This window comes from Prunus persica, chromosome G2 (genome assembly GCF_000346465.2).
Source record: "Prunus persica cultivar Lovell chromosome G2, Prunus_persica_NCBIv2, whole genome shotgun sequence".
Taxonomy (NCBI): domain Eukaryota; kingdom Viridiplantae; phylum Streptophyta; class Magnoliopsida; order Rosales; family Rosaceae; genus Prunus; species Prunus persica.
The window spans coordinates 9,956,838-9,973,521 of NC_034010.1; positions in this window are offsets into that span (position 1 = coordinate 9,956,838).

The window sequence follows — 16,684 nt, forward strand, 5'->3', positions numbered from 1 at the left end:
TTTTCTATATCGATCCCAAATCTAAGGACAACAACATTCCTTTTGTTAAAAACTAAGCCATGCACTCATCAAAATTTGGGAAAATCTCAGAGATTATAAGCATAGTGGATCAAACTTGCCTCAATATGGTTCTTGGAATTCACATTTACAAGTATGCCTTGGTTCTCCACAAACTGAACACAAATATCACCAAATAATATTACATGAAAATTACCACACGCAAACAAAAACAGCTGGAAATTGAAGAAAGTATACATGATATTTTATACAGAATAGTTAAAAACATGAATTTGTCTGCAAAGAAGAAGAAGAAATTTGTCTGGAAGACTATAATTTTTTTCTTTTTGATACTTCAAATACACAAGACAGAGTAAGATCAGACAGAAAGACAGAGAGACAACGATCCAGTTGAAGACAGAAAAAGACAGAGTAAGATTAGAGAAATTACCAAATAAATTGAAAAATAATCTCACTTGGAGGACGACGATGACAAGAAAGGGGACTCCGTGTTGAAGTTTCTATAGAATAGTAGAAGTTCTTGCACAGAAAGTATATGAGAAAAGGTTTTAGAGAGAAAGGAGAGGGAGAGAATCTGTTAGGCAAAATGAATGTAATCATGCACACACATACAGTGTGATCTCATTGCACTATCATTTATATTCTAGCAGTACAAAAGAATATCATAACAACCAGAAAGTTGTACCAGCCTGTGAGCTGTATACTTGGCATAAATCTGGACATGTTAGTCCAACAATATGTGATGGCATATGAGCCATACACCTGGCTAACTAACTAACTAACTAAACCTGGAAACAATTTATCCTTCAACACTCCCTTCTAAATTATTAACAGGTTTAACACCAAGCAATCCTCTAAGATAGTTAAACCGATCTTTAGACAGAGCTTTAGTGAAAATGTCAGCCACTTGTTCTTCAGACCTGCAGTATCCACAACCCCATCTTGCAAAGCATCCCGGATGAAGTGATACCTGCGGTTGATGTGCTTGGTTTTCTGATGGAAAGCAGGATTTCTTGTCATTGCAATGGCAGAAGTGTTGTCCACCATTAATGGAGTTGCATCAGTTTGCAATTCTCCAAAATCCTCTAAAACAAACCTCAACCATATTGCTTGTGTAGTAGCTTCACTTGCACTGACATACTCAGCCTCAGCTGTGGAGAGAGCAACACTATGTTGCTTGACTGATCCCCAAGAAAATACTCCACTGCCAAAAGAGAAAGCATAGCCAGAGGTGCTTCTCATGTCATCTTGGCTTCCACCCCAATCACTGTCACAATATCCAATTAGGATGGCTTCTTTTCCTTTCTGATATTCAATACCAAAATCAATGGTGCCTTGAATATACCTCAGCACTCTCTTGGCCATTCCATAGTGTTTCTTTGTTGGACAATGCATGAATCTAGCTAATAGGCTAGCTGCAAACATTATGTCTGGTCTTGTAGCTGTCAAATACAATAGGCTGCCCACAATCTGTCTGTACTCACTCTCATCTGCAGGATCACTTCCATGATCTTTGCACAATTTTTCAGTTGTCACCAGAGGAGTACTAACCGGCTTACATTGCTTCAAACCAAACTTGTTCAGCAAAGTCAGAGCATACTTCTTTTGATTTATGAAAATGTAGGATTCAGTTTGAATCACTGCCATACCAAGGAAATGATATAAGAGGCCTAAATCAGTCATTTCATACCTTCTCATCATTTCAGTCTTGAATTCATCAATTAATTCTTCACTGCTGCCTGTATACACAATGTCATCAACATAGATTGAGACTATTAGAGTTCCAGAGTCTTCCTTAGTCTTGCAATACAATGTAGCCTCACTTGTGCTTCTGACATAACCACAGCTAACAAGATAGGCATTGATTTCCTCATACCAGGCTCTTGGAGCCTGTTTCAAACCATACAAGGCTTTCTTCAACTTGTACACCTTGTCTTCATAGTTTGTAGTTACAAATCCATCCGGTTGATCTACATAAACTTCCTCCTTAAGCACACCATTTAGGAATGCAGACTTGACATCTAACTGGTATAATTTCCACCCCTTTTGAGCTGCCAAAGCTATGAGAGTTCTAATTGTGTCAAGTCTGGCCACAGGAGCAAAAGTCTCATTGAAGTCGATTCCAGGCTTTTGTGCATAGCCTTTGACCACCAGCCTAGCTTTATGCTTCTGTATTGAGCCATCAAGATTCAATTTGGTCTTATAAACCCATTTCACACCAATCACAGGTTTATCACTTGGTCTATCAACTAGTTCCCAAGTCTCATTTTTCTCAATCATTTCCATTTCTGCTTCCATTGCCTTTTGCCAAGCCTTATCCTTTGATGCTTCTGCAAAATTCTCTGGCTCAATGATGCTCATATTGCATCTAGCATAGATCTCAGTGATGTCTTTAAGCTTTACAGGTGTAGAACTTGGAGAATCACTTGGTGAAGTAACATTGGTAGCAGCTGTAGTTACTTGAGGTGGACTGGAAATGTCTATCATTGTTTCTTCATGAGCTGTAGTTACTTGAGGTGGACTGGAAATGTCTATCATTGTTTCTTCATGCTCCCCTTCACTACTTCTGGAAGTGTCTTCAAGCCTCATCTGAACTATGACAGAAGACAGAATCAACAGTTTGCTTGTCCCAATCCCATAGTGAGTTCTCATCAAAGATCACACTTCTAGATGTAGTGATCTTGTTGGTTTGCAAATTGTACACTTTGTACCCCTTTTCACATTTGCCATAGCCAACAAAAATGCACTTAACAGCTGCATCTTCCAGCTTAGACCTCAACTGATTAGGCACATGACAGAAACATATAGAACCAAACACTCTTAAGTGTTTAACCCCAGGCTTTCTTCCACTAAAAGCTTCAAATGGAGTGACATTATCTAAAGCTTTTGTGGGGCATCTATTCTGGATATAGACAGCTGTATTCACTGCCTCTCCCCAAAATTTGTATGGTAGTTTCTTCTCTTTCATCATTGTCTTGCTCATCTCAACAATGGTCCTGTTCTTTCTCTCAGCAACCCCATTTTGCTGAGGTGAATAGGCCACGGTTAGTTGTCTTTCCAAACCAATTTCTTCACAAAACTGCAGAAATTCAGCAGTGGTATATTCCCCACCTCTGTCACTCCTAAGTTTCTTCAGTTTGTAGCCATTTTGTAATTCTACCATAGCCTTAAATTTCTTGAAAATGTTAAAAACTTCTGACTTGAATTGCATGAAGTACACCCAGCACATTCTGGTGCAGTCATCAATGAAAGTCAAAAAATATTTGTTTCCACCTATTGATGTGGTCTGGATTGGACCACAAACATCTGAATGAACCAGCTCCAGAGGTAAACTAGCTCTCCAAATTTTCTCTTTACCAAAAGCCTCTCTGTGGGATTTTCCAATTGCACAGTCTTGGCAAATTCCGTTTGCATTTCCAAATTCAGGCAGACCATAGACCAGCTCCTGTTGTTGTAACAACTTCAGACTCTGCATATTCAAGTGGCCAAACCTCATATGCCAACACCAAGTGGATTCTTCAACTGTTGCTTTCATAGCCACTGAGTTTGCATACTTCAATGACAGTGGGAAGCATCTGTTTCCTGTCATGGAAACCTTTGCAAGCAGATTCTCCATTGACCTGTCATCAAATATTTCAACCATAGAATCACCAAAGACAAGATAGTAGCCATGCTCTACCATTTGACCTACACTAAGTAAGTTTTCATCCAATCCTGGTACAAGCATAACCTCTTTGATATATCTAGGCCCAGCTTTAGTGTCAATCACCAAAGTTCCTTTTCCAGTTGCTTCCACTAAGTCTCCAGTGCCCATTTTTACCTTTGCAGTGACTTTGGTGTCAATATTGACTAGAAGGGATGCTTGTGAAGTCATGTGGTTGCTGCATGCACTGTCCACATACCACACACCATTATTTTTTACTATTGCAGCAGCATGACAAGCATAGAACATGTTGCCTTCTTCCTCCTTGTGTGATGCATAGTTAGCAGCTTCTGGTTTTCCCTTGCAGTCTTTGGCTATATGACCAAACCTATCACATTTATAACATTTAGGTTTGCCTTTGAACCAGCAGACACCATAGTGCAATTTGTCACAGGTTTTGCAAGGCACCTTTGCTCCCTCAGTCTGCCTTTCCCTTTTAAAATTGTTTTCAGACTTTGAGTCCCACTTCTTCCCTTTCTGAGATTTCCAATTCTTTTTGGATTTGGAACCCCCTGCCTGCCCTGTGTTAGACTGATCTTTAGAGCTCACATTCAAACTAGAGAAAGCCTTCTCAATCACTCTCTCATTATGCCTCTGCAGCCTTTGTTCATGAGATTTTAGAGAGCCTATAACCTCTTGAACCCCTATAGTTTCTGTATCTTTTGTCTCCTCTATAACCTCAGCAATGGAATCATATTCTCTGGATAAACTAATCAAGAGTTTCTGAACAATTCTCTGTTCAGTTAACTCTTCACCATAAGCCTTCATTTGATTTACTAGCTCAAGCAATTTAGTGACATATCCAGACAATGATTCATCATCATGTAATAACCCAAAACAAAAATTCTTATTTAATTAGTAATTTATTTGGAGAAAAGATAATTTTGCCCTCGGAATATTTTATTGGGGAAAAAGTTGACTTTTTGACCAAAAAGGAATTTCACAATTCCACTTACACCGTTGCGTAGAGCATGATGAAACGAGTTCGTAGACACGGAGTGGACTCGAATCGGAGTTGTAACGAAGAAATTACAGTCAAAATATCGTGAAGGGCAAAATGGTAATTTGGACAAAAAGTCAGATTTTTATCTCTTCTCTCTCTCTTCCCCATCAGTTTCTCTCTCCTCTCTCTCTCTCTCTCTCTCTCTCTCTCTCTCTCTCTCTCTCTCGCGCGCGACGTCCGTCGCCCCCTCCCCTTCCGATCAGCCAAGCCACCACCACAGGCCGGCTCGATCTCCGGCGTGGGTACCAACGGAACCACCTCAGCCCCGCCGTCCTTCCCCGACCCGTCGCCGCCCTTGGGCCGCCCAGAACTGGCCGGAAAATCGTGATTTCCGACCGGTTTTCACCCGAACTTCTCTCCTTTCGTTCTCCTTCGTTTCTCAACCAAATCGTTCGAGTAAGGTATGGATTCTCACCTATTTTTCGTGCTCTAACTGATGGTTGGCTGGGTTTTGATCGATTTTAGCTGTAGAACACCCGATTTTCGAATTGAAAATTGGCTGAACTTCGGTCTCCGTGATCGGGCATTTCCGGCCACTTTTTGGGGTATGTCCAAGAACAAAAGTGACTCCAAATGAGGTGTTTTACCTAGGATAGGAGTTTGGGGTCTTGGTTTCAAGTTTTTCCGGCAACCCGGTATCGCTTTGGACACCCAAACTGCCCGCGCGTGTGGCGGCGCGTGGATGAGGGTAGTGAAGTGACTCTGTGTATTTTTGCGATCCTCGTGTTGTCACGAGCGCGTAGGATTTCGCGGATCTCAATTTGGAGTCCGTTTGAGCCCCGAACGAATTTTCCATATTGCGCGATTCCTGGGTGCAGTATTGTCGAGCCGTTGGATCACACTCAACTTTAGATATGTTGCTCTACATGTGTTCCAGGATCGTGTTGGATCCAACGGATCGCGAATCGGAGTCCCGGATACTCCGAAATCGCGAACCCTGGGGCTAGGGTTTGGTAATTTTATGATTTCACGATCGTGGTCAATCCGATCGTCAGTTTTAGACCAAACTTGCAAGACATGGTTCCTGAAATATGAGGAACTTAAAGGAACTCTTAGATTAGTCATTGGAGGTCGTGGACCCCACGGGGTTTCGTATCGACCAATATGAAAGTTTATCGCTTAGTGAAGTTTTGAGTCATTTCAGACGATTTTTAAACATCCGAAATGCCTAAGTGGGCAGAAACATGACTTTAAAGTTAGTGCACGCACTTCTAGAAGTCGGGGGTCAGAGTTTTACTTAAAAACTTATACCGAGAAGTTTTATTAATTAATTATTCATGATGGTTTACCCAGGCACCCGGGACCAGGCAGACCCGCAGAAGAGACCTTTAGGAGGTCTAGCTAGCTCGGACCAGTAGTGAGTGGACTTTTCTTTTCTAAATGATATTTATAATTAAATTTTATATTTGATTTTGAATAAGTGTTATTACATATTTTCTGAGCATGAACTGCATCGTGAAATATCTTTATTTTTATAATACCTAGTTGAGCAGCAGACTTGAGATCTTTGATACAAAAATAGTAACTTAGCTCAGATTTATCATATTTCGAAGAATTATCAGATTTTTCTAAATTAGAACCACCATGTACCTGCTTGTTTTTAGTGATTACCCTCAAACGGACCGATGTCTACGGACATCCAGTCTGTTTACAGTTCTGTCAGTGCACTTGACATTGCCTCACGAGTTTCGGGGACGCTCGGATCGTGAGTGCCAGGATTTGCGGCTCGGCTGACTCTGTGTCCCCGAGACCTGCCAGGATTTGCGGCTCGGCTGACTCTGTCTCCCCGAGACCTGCTAGGATTGCGGATCAGGCTGACGACGGTCCCCTGTATCTTGCCAGAGCGGCTCGAGTCGACTTGGTGTCATCAAGACCTGCCGGCGGATCAGGCTGACCATAGTCCCCTGAATCCTGCCAGTTTGCGGCTCGGATAGACTTTGTGTCGCCGAGACCTGCCAGGGGATTTGACGGATTTTATAGGGGTACATTTAGGTGGTAGTTTAAAGGAATTTGAGTACTTTTATACAGCTATTGCTTGCAGTCATTTTATATAATTGTTCAGTTTTACGAATTTCTATACATACATTTATATATAGTTAGATGAATACCTTATATTGAACACAGTTGAACTTTAGCCTTACTTATCAAGTTATTTTTACCATGGGGGTTATTATGATTATAAACTGATTTCAAGAACATTATTTTTGTCCACTCACATTTTCAAACTTGTTTTTCACCCCCAGGCTGTAGAAGTGCGCAGGCATCCACCACCGGGCCATTCCTAGCTTCCGCACCACCAAGAAACGTAGGATTTTATTGTAAAAGTTCTTGAAATCTTGTATATTAGTAGAAAATGCTCTGATATCTCGTTTTAGTGGGAAACTTGATCTGGTGAATGCTTGGTTATTTTATTCTGGCAGTTGGTGGAAAATTATTTGCTTGTTTAACAGATGAAAGATTTTGGGTTTAGACAAAATATAGGGGAGACTTTGCCGAATTTTCGGCAGGAGTCTAAGGGAAGTTTTAATAGTAATTGTAACAGGAAGGGTAAAAAGGTCAATTGTGCTCGACATTCGCCAGGTGTCGGACACGCACAGGACTTGGTTCGAATTCCAAAGTGGAATTGGGATTGGGTCCTGTCACATCATGCATACGAGTGTATTCAAATTCTCTCCTAAGAGCTTGAAGTTTCACAGATCTTACCTTCTTGTCTCCTCTGAATTCTTGCTGCAGGATTTCCCATGCTTCCTTAGCTGATTCCTTCAAACCAATTCTGGGAAAAATATCATCAGAAACTGCATTCTGGATCAGACCCAATGCCTTAGCATCTTTTGCAATATTTTCTTCCACAGCAAGCTTTTGAGCTGCCGTTAGAGTTTCTCCTTCTTCCATCTTCACAGGTTGCTCATATCCATTCTCAACCATATCCCAGCTTGTGAGATTTGAAGATTGTGCACATCTTTATTCTCCAGAAATCGTAGTTGCTTCCATTGAAGATGGGAGCACGAAGCTCACTCATGCTAGATCCAGCCATGTGAGACTAGATAATGCTTCCTTCAGCTGGATTGTTGATTTCACTACGCCCAGTCTCAGATCAAAACCTTCGCTACTGATACCATGTTGAAGTTTCTATATGAGAAAAGGTTTTAGAGAGAAAGGAGAGGGAGAGTATCTGTTAGGCAAAATGAATGTAATCATGCACACACACACAGTGTGATCTCATTGCACTATCATTTATATTCTAGCAGTACAAAAGAATATCATAACAACCAGAAAGTTATACCAGCCTGTGAGCTGTACACTTGGCATAAATCTGGACATGTTAGTCCAACAATATGTGATGGCATATGAGCCATACACCTGGCTAACTAACTAACTAACAAAACCTGGAAACAATTTATCCTTCAACACTCCGTTGGGGAAGAGGACGCTAGCGATGAAGGTTAACGAAGGGACTCCGATGGCTCTTCTCGACGACGAGGAGGACTTCCATGGCTCTCTTTTAGGGTTTAGGAATAGATGACGACAGAGATAGAGCACGGAGAAGAAATCGGTGAAGAAGAGAGATGCTGAAGGTGAGAGGGATGAAAGAGTGATTGTGACTGTGGGTGTTGCGAGATAGGGTTAAGGGTGACTGTGGGTGTCGCGAGATAGGGTTAAGGGTGACTGTGACTATGATTGGGTATCGCAAGAGAGAAGAAAGGGAGTTTGAAGGTGAGAAGGATGAGAGTGACCATGACTGGGGTAGGGGACTTTTTCTTCCTGCAGCTGTAAATGGACTGGGCTGCCGTAAAGGGCAGACTGATGAAATTGTCCCCTTTGCCTGAGTTCAAAAATTAAGCCCCAACAGCAACTTACAGATAATTTATGCATGCTTACAGATAAAATTTTGAGCTTGGCATGAGAGACATGTGGCATGGAAGCAAAATCAACATGAGTTTAGCACTGAGGGGAAATTTAGGCTTTCTTGGGGAAAAAGGGAGTGTTAAGGCAGGAAAGGAGAAGTTTTGTAAGAGATTTGGCTGAAAAAAAGAAAGAAATAGAGAGAGTTCTTCCGGCAGCTTGACAGATGCTCTGTCTGCCAGAAGAGAAGAATGGAGAAGAAAGGTGAATAGTGCACGAGGTTGCTGGGTTTTTGCAAGTTAGAGAGAAAGCTTGCTCTCTGAATCTGGGTTGGATTTGTTAGGTAGGAGAGGCTTCATTTTATAGCTGCTGGAAACCATCACTTCCCAAGAAACCCTAATGGCTTCTACCCATTTTGGCCAAGTTTTTCTCTTCCTTTCTCATCTCCCTCCTTGGCTTTTCCCATTTTGATGAAATCCCTTTTGTTTATTTACGCCAGATCAGAGTTTTCTGAAGCTCAAGGCCCCTTTTTCCCGCAGTTGTCTCAATGACAGACTTCCATTCCCAGCCATCTCTTTTATTGCTTTCTTCTCTTTTTTCCATGGCCAAGTCTGATGGGAAAAGGAGTTAGGATATATATGCTGGTTCGAAGGGTGCTTCTGGCAACTCGCAGGCTAATATTCTTTGGTTCCTTGAATGTTTCTTGTTTGGAACTTACTCCCCCCATGCGCTGGAACCTCCAGCAGCTCTGTTCAATGAACCTACAGACCTTCTCTACGTGGCTTCTATTTTTTCTAGCAAGGGGCTGATGCTTTTGTGGCTTATTTTGGAGTTTTATATGGGACAAGGTGGTTCCTTATGCTCACCCACATGTTGGGCTTTTTGCTTGGGCTATTTGGGCTATTTCTTCTCCCTTGTGCTCACCCACATGTTTGGGCCAAAGAAATGGGCTTGAGTCCCGAGGCTCCCAAGCAACCCGAGACTTTCCATTTCTCGGCCCATCAATGGGCCTCATGTTGATTTATTACCATCCATAACACAACCCACTCAAGCAAGCCCCGGGCATTTGAGTGGCTTGGGCCCACTTAGGCTTGTAGCGTGGTTGGGTGTGAGATAACGATTTTGTGCTTGGCATGGCATGTCGCTTGGCATGTTTTAATTTTATCGTCCTTGGGAAGGACTGCGGTGTTTAATTTCGGCATGCGCTTGTAGAGCCGGTATATTTTATCTCAATCCCTAGCATGGCGAATTTATTTAGCATGACACGTGAACTACAACTAGCATGTGGCGGGTTTTCGTGTACTCCGCTTTACGTTTTTTCTTAATAGAGTGTCGTTTAGGGCTGATAATTTATGCGGGCCCAACCATGGATTTTTTGGGCCTCAACAACTGGGTATCGCAAGAGAGAAGAGAGGGAGTTTAATTTTTGGCCAAAAATATGAGAGGGAGTCTGAAATATTCACGAGGGAATGAAAATTTTTAGCGAAAAATCACTGTAGCGGTCAACTATGCTTTTGTCATCAGTGCTAAATGTACTGCTTCAATTTATTTTTTGCAGAACCATTTTACGCTTCAATATATTTATATCATAGATGCTAAATATAATCAACTGCATCGGTAGGAAAAATCAAAACTTTGTGCTGATGCCTTTATATACTTTTAGTCTTATTATTTATAAAATCGATGCCTAATATACTAATAGCATCGGCTTTTCATTTCACCAATGCCTATGTAGTGTTGTGGAAAGTAAAATTTGCCATAGTGTCTCTTGCATTTGCCAAGAACACAAGCTTCAATAAGAAATAGAATCCATTTCTCCATCAATCATCCCGGTCTCGACCTTGACCAATTTCCTTACTAGAGCTTCGCTTCTCAAGTTCATCAGGGATTGAATTGCCAGCTCCGAACATGTTGCCAGTTTTTTAAAGGAAAAAAAAAAATGTTCTCAGGTGCAACTTGCAACAACAGTGGCATCAGATGCTTCAAGATCAGCTCTGATTCCGTCACCACCTATCTCACTTGCAGGTGTTGCAATCTTCAAAATGTTTACAAATATTTATGTAACTCACGAATTTCTATTGCACTTTTTTTTTAGCGAAAGATCGACTTATCATTAACATCAACAAGATCGGGTTATATCCACAAGGTATGTATATATAGGTGGCGTAGTTAAAACCTTACCGAGGAAAACTCATTGGGACAAAATCTTGAGGTAGGAAAGAGTGCCACACATACCAAAAGACAAAGCAAGATTACATCAACAGGAGGATTAATCCAGAGAACAATCTCAAAGCACACAGTCCATGAGCCAACGAGGTCTAGCTTCCATCCAAAAGTCGAAACCTCTAACACGAAGATTGAATTTAGCAATCCGGTGAGCCAACATATTGGCATTACGAGATATGTGTTGGACTGCAACCTGTCACCCCGACTTCAACAGGTTTCTGACTGCGTCAACTAATCCACCCTCCACTGCAAAACTCTCCACATCAGAGGTCACCAGTTGAACAGCAAGAAGGCTATCAGATTCCACAACAAAGGGGACAACGGCAGCCTCAAGGGCAAAGGACAAACCAATTTTCATGGCATATAACTCGGTTGCAAGGAATGAAACTCTCCCAGGGGCCTGCATCGACACCGCACTAACTAGACTGCCGAGTGAGTCACGGACAGCAGTCAACACCCCTGGACCCCTTCATATCTACAGCAGCATCAACATTCAATTTTAAAAAGCCTTGTTGTGGTGGCTGCCACCGTACAGTAGGGGCTGGCAAAGAAGTGCTCCTATGACACCCCACTTCAGCAGCTTTAAGCTCCATGTGATCGTTCTTTGCCTGCATAACCAACTCAACAACAGATAATGGGTTACCTCCAAAAAGTATATTATTCCGTTCAGTCCAAAGCATCCACATTGTGATAGCAAAAAGAGGGAGGTGCTCTCCAGAAAGAATATGTCAGGTCGCTGCAACCCAGTCCATCGGGTCTTGAGTTTGCAAATCAAAAATTTCCATTGCACTTGAGATATGTAGAAAGATTCATTAACTCAGCAGACACTTGAAGGCTGATTTTCTGTCTGAAATGATGATGACTTGAGCGATGCCACGTGTGAACATATTTGGTTTGTTCCTAAAAGTCCAAATTAGAATCAACAAATTAATCGTAATAGGAGTATACTTTATAATTTTGGTGATAATAGATTCTAAATGAACCTTAGAAAAAAGCATTTACTGCGAATTATACAGCTAACCTAATCCTTGTTCAAGTCTAGGACATATTTAATTAAGCATCCAACAGAAATAAGCAAAGAAGAATAAATGAAAATAAATTACTGAGAAAAAAAGAGTCTATCTCAATTGAGTGTTCAAAACAATTAAAAACCAGTGACATGACAATAATAACCAGTGGCATCAACAGACAACACAGTAATAACACTGTTGAACGGGAAATTTTCACAAAAGCAATCAACCAGGAATTTGACTTGGGATATAATTGAAATTCTTGTCCCTGCAGTCTTATCAAGAAAAAATAAAAAAATAAAAAAATAAAAGAGATGTATTTGGTTAGATATGAAACACCAAGAGATAAGCATCTCAGTTGAGAAGTGGTCATCAACTTGAATTCAAACTCGTCATAATATAGCCTCTATAAGAGGCATGACGCCTAGGAACAAAGGGGGGCAGCCGGCAGGCTGCACAAGGATAAAAAAACGGTGGTGCAAGGCCAAAAAAACAGGAGGCTGAAAAAGAGACTGGAAGGCCACAAAGGCAAGGGGAGAACAGCCGCTGGGAAGGGGAGGAGAGCATACAAGAGCAAATGAATTTGCTGATAGATTTCTACCGAGAGCAACAAACACGAAGTTCTTCGTTCATTGTTCTTAAATGCAGCAGGACAGTGAGATTTCTCTCACAGATGCCTTGAGCATCCAAAGCCACAAACAAGCATCAAAGGAAGAATAGCAGATGATGTAGGGGAGAACCCACAAAGGGGAAGGCTGCTGGAGAATTTTTACAGAGAGGGAGGAAAAATCCGAAAAGACACAAAGGCAGAGAAGGACAATTGTGACGCTGTGGAGGAAAAATGAGGCTCAACACCTCTACTCCCTGCAAAGACAGAAGCAGTCAGATACATGTTGCATCTTCAACAAGGCTCCTCTCCTGAAGTCCCCTATGATTGGGTATAAAACCCACAAATCAAATTTTGGGGCAGCATCCCTTGAATCAAAATTTCTTGGATGTTCAATCCATCATGGAGAATAAACCCTGAAATGAAAGCATTGGGTTTTGCACCCCAGAAACAAAGTTTGGGTTTTGCATCCTGAAAACAAATTTGGGTATTGCACCCAAAAAAAATAAAGTCTGGGTGTTTCACTCTCAATCAAGGCTTGAGTTTTGCACCCCAAAAAAAATTCTATCTTGGATACAAATAGAAAAATTCTGCAGCTGTGGGGATGGTTTGCGTGTTCCATGACGTTGCCTGTGCGCCATTCTCAAATATGGCATCCCAAAATTGATTTGTTACAAACAATAATGGGAAGAGTCTGTAGCTTAAAAAGAATTCAAAGGGAAGGCCACATGTCGAATGACCTCTCTCTTGAATGGGAAGAAAACGGGCCATATGGCTGATTGGCTATCAAAGAAAATTTGATATTGGGTTCTCTTTGATTGTAACTGTTTGTGCAAATAATCTCACGGGAGAATATTCGCCCAAGATTCCTTCATCTTCTCCGCCTCTCTTTTTCCCTGCAAAACAGATCGGAGTAAAAGACCACACCCGGGGGGTGTTGGCCAAAGGCCCTTCGATGCCTAAGTCAGTTCAATCGATCTTTAGAGAAACGATAGCTAAAATAGGGTACGGGATGTGTTTATAATATAAATTGGGCGGCCGGAGCCTTATGTAAAAGAGAGAAAGAGAGGAGGTGGCTAGGGTTTTTAAGAAATAATTTCTGCAGAGCTTTAGTAAGAATTTAGGCGTACCTCAACCATTGTGTGTGGCTATGCTTTTATAGTAGTCTCGGAGGCTAGGGTTTCTGAGGAATAATTCCGTAGATGGAAGGGAATTATTCCTCCCCTTTTTGGGATTGATTTGATTAATTAGGGATTTGATTTATTAGGGTAAATCAAATCCCTAATTGTGGTAGGTATCAAATCAAATCCCGATTCAATTAGGTAACTTCTCATTTAATTTGGGATCGCGGTAATTAACCAAATCAAATCTCAACCTAATTAGGTAACGTTCAATTTAATTGGATAATTCCCAATTAAATTGAGTAACTCCTAATTAGGTTGATTGACTCCCAATTTGGTCAAATAATCCCCAAATGGTAGGAATTATTTGACCTAGGGTTTGATTTAATTAGGTTCCCACAAATGCCCCCCAGCTTCTGCATGGCGCGCGGTGGCATGTAGGAGATGTAAATTATCCGTTGGGCTGTCCAGCTGTAACTGGGCTTCCTTCGTGGACTTGGGCTCCTGCGTAGAGGAGGTGTTTGACTTGCCAATTTTATGAACTCCCAGGTTGGAAAGAATTTGCGATTCCTTGTAGGTCAAGGAATTTTTATCCTTATAAATGTAGGGCTCCTCCAATTTATTCTTCACATCCAAATCCATTCCGATTTCATTAGTGAGAGAGAGTAAGCTTTGGAGAATTTTTCCCCTCTTCTTGAGCTCTTGCCTTCATTGTATACCCAAGGTAATTAGACTTGGGATATATATTTTTTTTGTCTTTGTTCCGATTTTTGGCAGCTTGGATCATGCCTTCTAGTCGATGTGGGGAGCTGAATGGGACGCACTTCTATGCCTTGGAGCATAGCTGGAGGCGTTGGCAGGTCAGCAGGTTGGGGGTTGCACATCTTGGGCTCGAGCATGGAGGCCTAAAGGCTTCTGACCTGGTGCGGATCGTGGGCTCGCGCAAGGAGTGGTGCAGCTGGGCTTGGCGCGACGTGGACTCGAGCTGGGCCTTTGCACTGGGCCCGGGCTGCGCGTGCGGAGCGAGCAGGCCAGGCGGAAGAAGCGTGCTGGGTTGGAGCGAGCTGGGCTGCGCGCTGGATGGAGTCGATGGGCCTGGCTGATGCGTGCTGGGCTGGAGGCGCGAGCTGGGCCGCGACTGCTGCTGGGCTGCGCACTGGGGCCATTGCTGGGCTGACTTCCTTCGACCTGGGCTGATCCAAATAGCTCAAATTCTTTTCTTTTTTTTTTGTTTGCTGCTGCTGCTGTTTTTTTTTTCTTTTTTTTTTTTTTTTGCATTCTAACTTGTAGAAATTTTTTTCTTTTTGCAGCTACTAGTTGATCACCCATGTCTTCCGGAGATGGTAGCAAGGCTCCAAGCTCTCAGGTCCCTCTGTCTTTATAGGGAGGCTCCATAGTGCACAGCAAGAAGTTCGTCGCCAACTTGCATCGCGTCACGACTGATGCTCAGTTCCAGAAGTGGCGGGCTGCTTATGCGTCTGCCATTCCAGATGACGTGCGAGTCAAGCTATTGAAGTCTCGGAAGGACAACGAGCCTTTGGTGGATGCGAATGATCTTGATGCTAGGATCATCACCTTCCATCCTTTTTACTTCTCCTTGGGCTTTAAATTCCCGCTGTCAAAGCTTTTCAAGGAGGTGTTCTGCGCCATGGGGTGTGCTCCGAGCCAGTGTACTCCAAATGTTTACTGGGCGATCATGTGCTTCGAGAATCTGAGTCGTTTCTTCACGTTGGAGCTGATGGTGCGAGAGTTCTTTTATTTCTTCGAAGTGAGGCACTTCGAGCAGTATGCCCAAGTTTGCGTCTACAAGGCCAAGCTGTTCAACAGTCTTAGTCAAGGGGATCACGCTTGGCATGACGACGTGTTGGAGGTCAGCGGACGGTGGGAAGGCGACGTTGGTGACGGCCCACTTGTTCCCATCACCTATTGCGATGGTATGTCTCTTTGCAATTTTTGATGCGCTCGTTTTATTTGAATTTCTTGAAGTGTGGCTGACTAACTTCTGTCTTCTGCTTGCAGTGAGTGACATAAGCAAGCAATTGGAGCTTGGGCCGGACATGGCTAAGGTCCGTCGTGCTTTGAACATCCCTCTAAGGTTTCGCGAGTGGCGCTGGCTGTTGAGTGAGTACCGGGAGGAAGACGGTGGTTTGCCCCCTGCCGAGGATGTCGAAAAGTGGAAGCAGAACGGTCCTGACCTTGATGATCTGCTTGGCGGACAGGAAGAATGTTCTGCTGAATCTCTCTCAAAGAGAAAAGTTGCTGCCAAATCTTTAAGAGGTGAAGCTACTTCTTCGCACGCGAAGGATGGGTCTCCATCGAGGAAGAAACCAAGGCTTCCTTCTGCTGAGAAGACTCAAGTGGGGTCTGCTCCCTCATCATCTGCCAGGGTCAAGCATCTCGTGGGTGCAGATAGCACGAAGGTTGGTGGTATGCGCGGTATTCGGGGTGTTCTACCCGAGTCTCCTGCTGACACGCTCGACAACCATGATATGTTTCGTGAAACGGCTCGTGCCCGACCTAGTTCTGTCGAGCGTCAAAGAGATGCAGACATTCCTCCTAGAAGTTCAAGTCGTCTGCATCGGTCAAAAGATGGAGATCGAAACGGGAGGTCTGCTCATGATCCAGCATTATTGACTCCTTTGGAGATGAAGTTAGCGAAGGCTAAGAAGATGAGAGAGTCATCTGCCCGGGTTAAGGGTTCTTCCTCCATGTCGGCAGTTGGTCCTAAGGTGAACAAGCCTAGCTCTGTAGGGGATGCATGCGTATCTGATCTACTCAAGACGAACTTCCTATCAAATCGGTCGTCCTGTGCTGAGTTGGTTGATCACATCCGTCAGGCTGGCGATCTTGGCACTTTCTCGTGTCTTTCCTTGGAAAAACAAAGGGAAGCGTCATTCCATCTGATTCAAAAAGGACTGATTTTTGCTGCTGAGACTATTCGGAACTCATCTGCTGTTGCCCCCTCTTCTGCCCAGCTCAGCGAGTTGGAGAAGAAGAATGCTGAATTGGCCAGCCAGCTTTCCGCCGAGCAGGCCCACTACGAGAAGAAGACGTCTGATTTGAGGGCGATGATATCTGGGCTGAAAAGCTCCCTTTCCGAGAAGGATTCCGAGCTCAAATCTTCCGCTGCTGATTTGGCTAGTCGAAAAGATG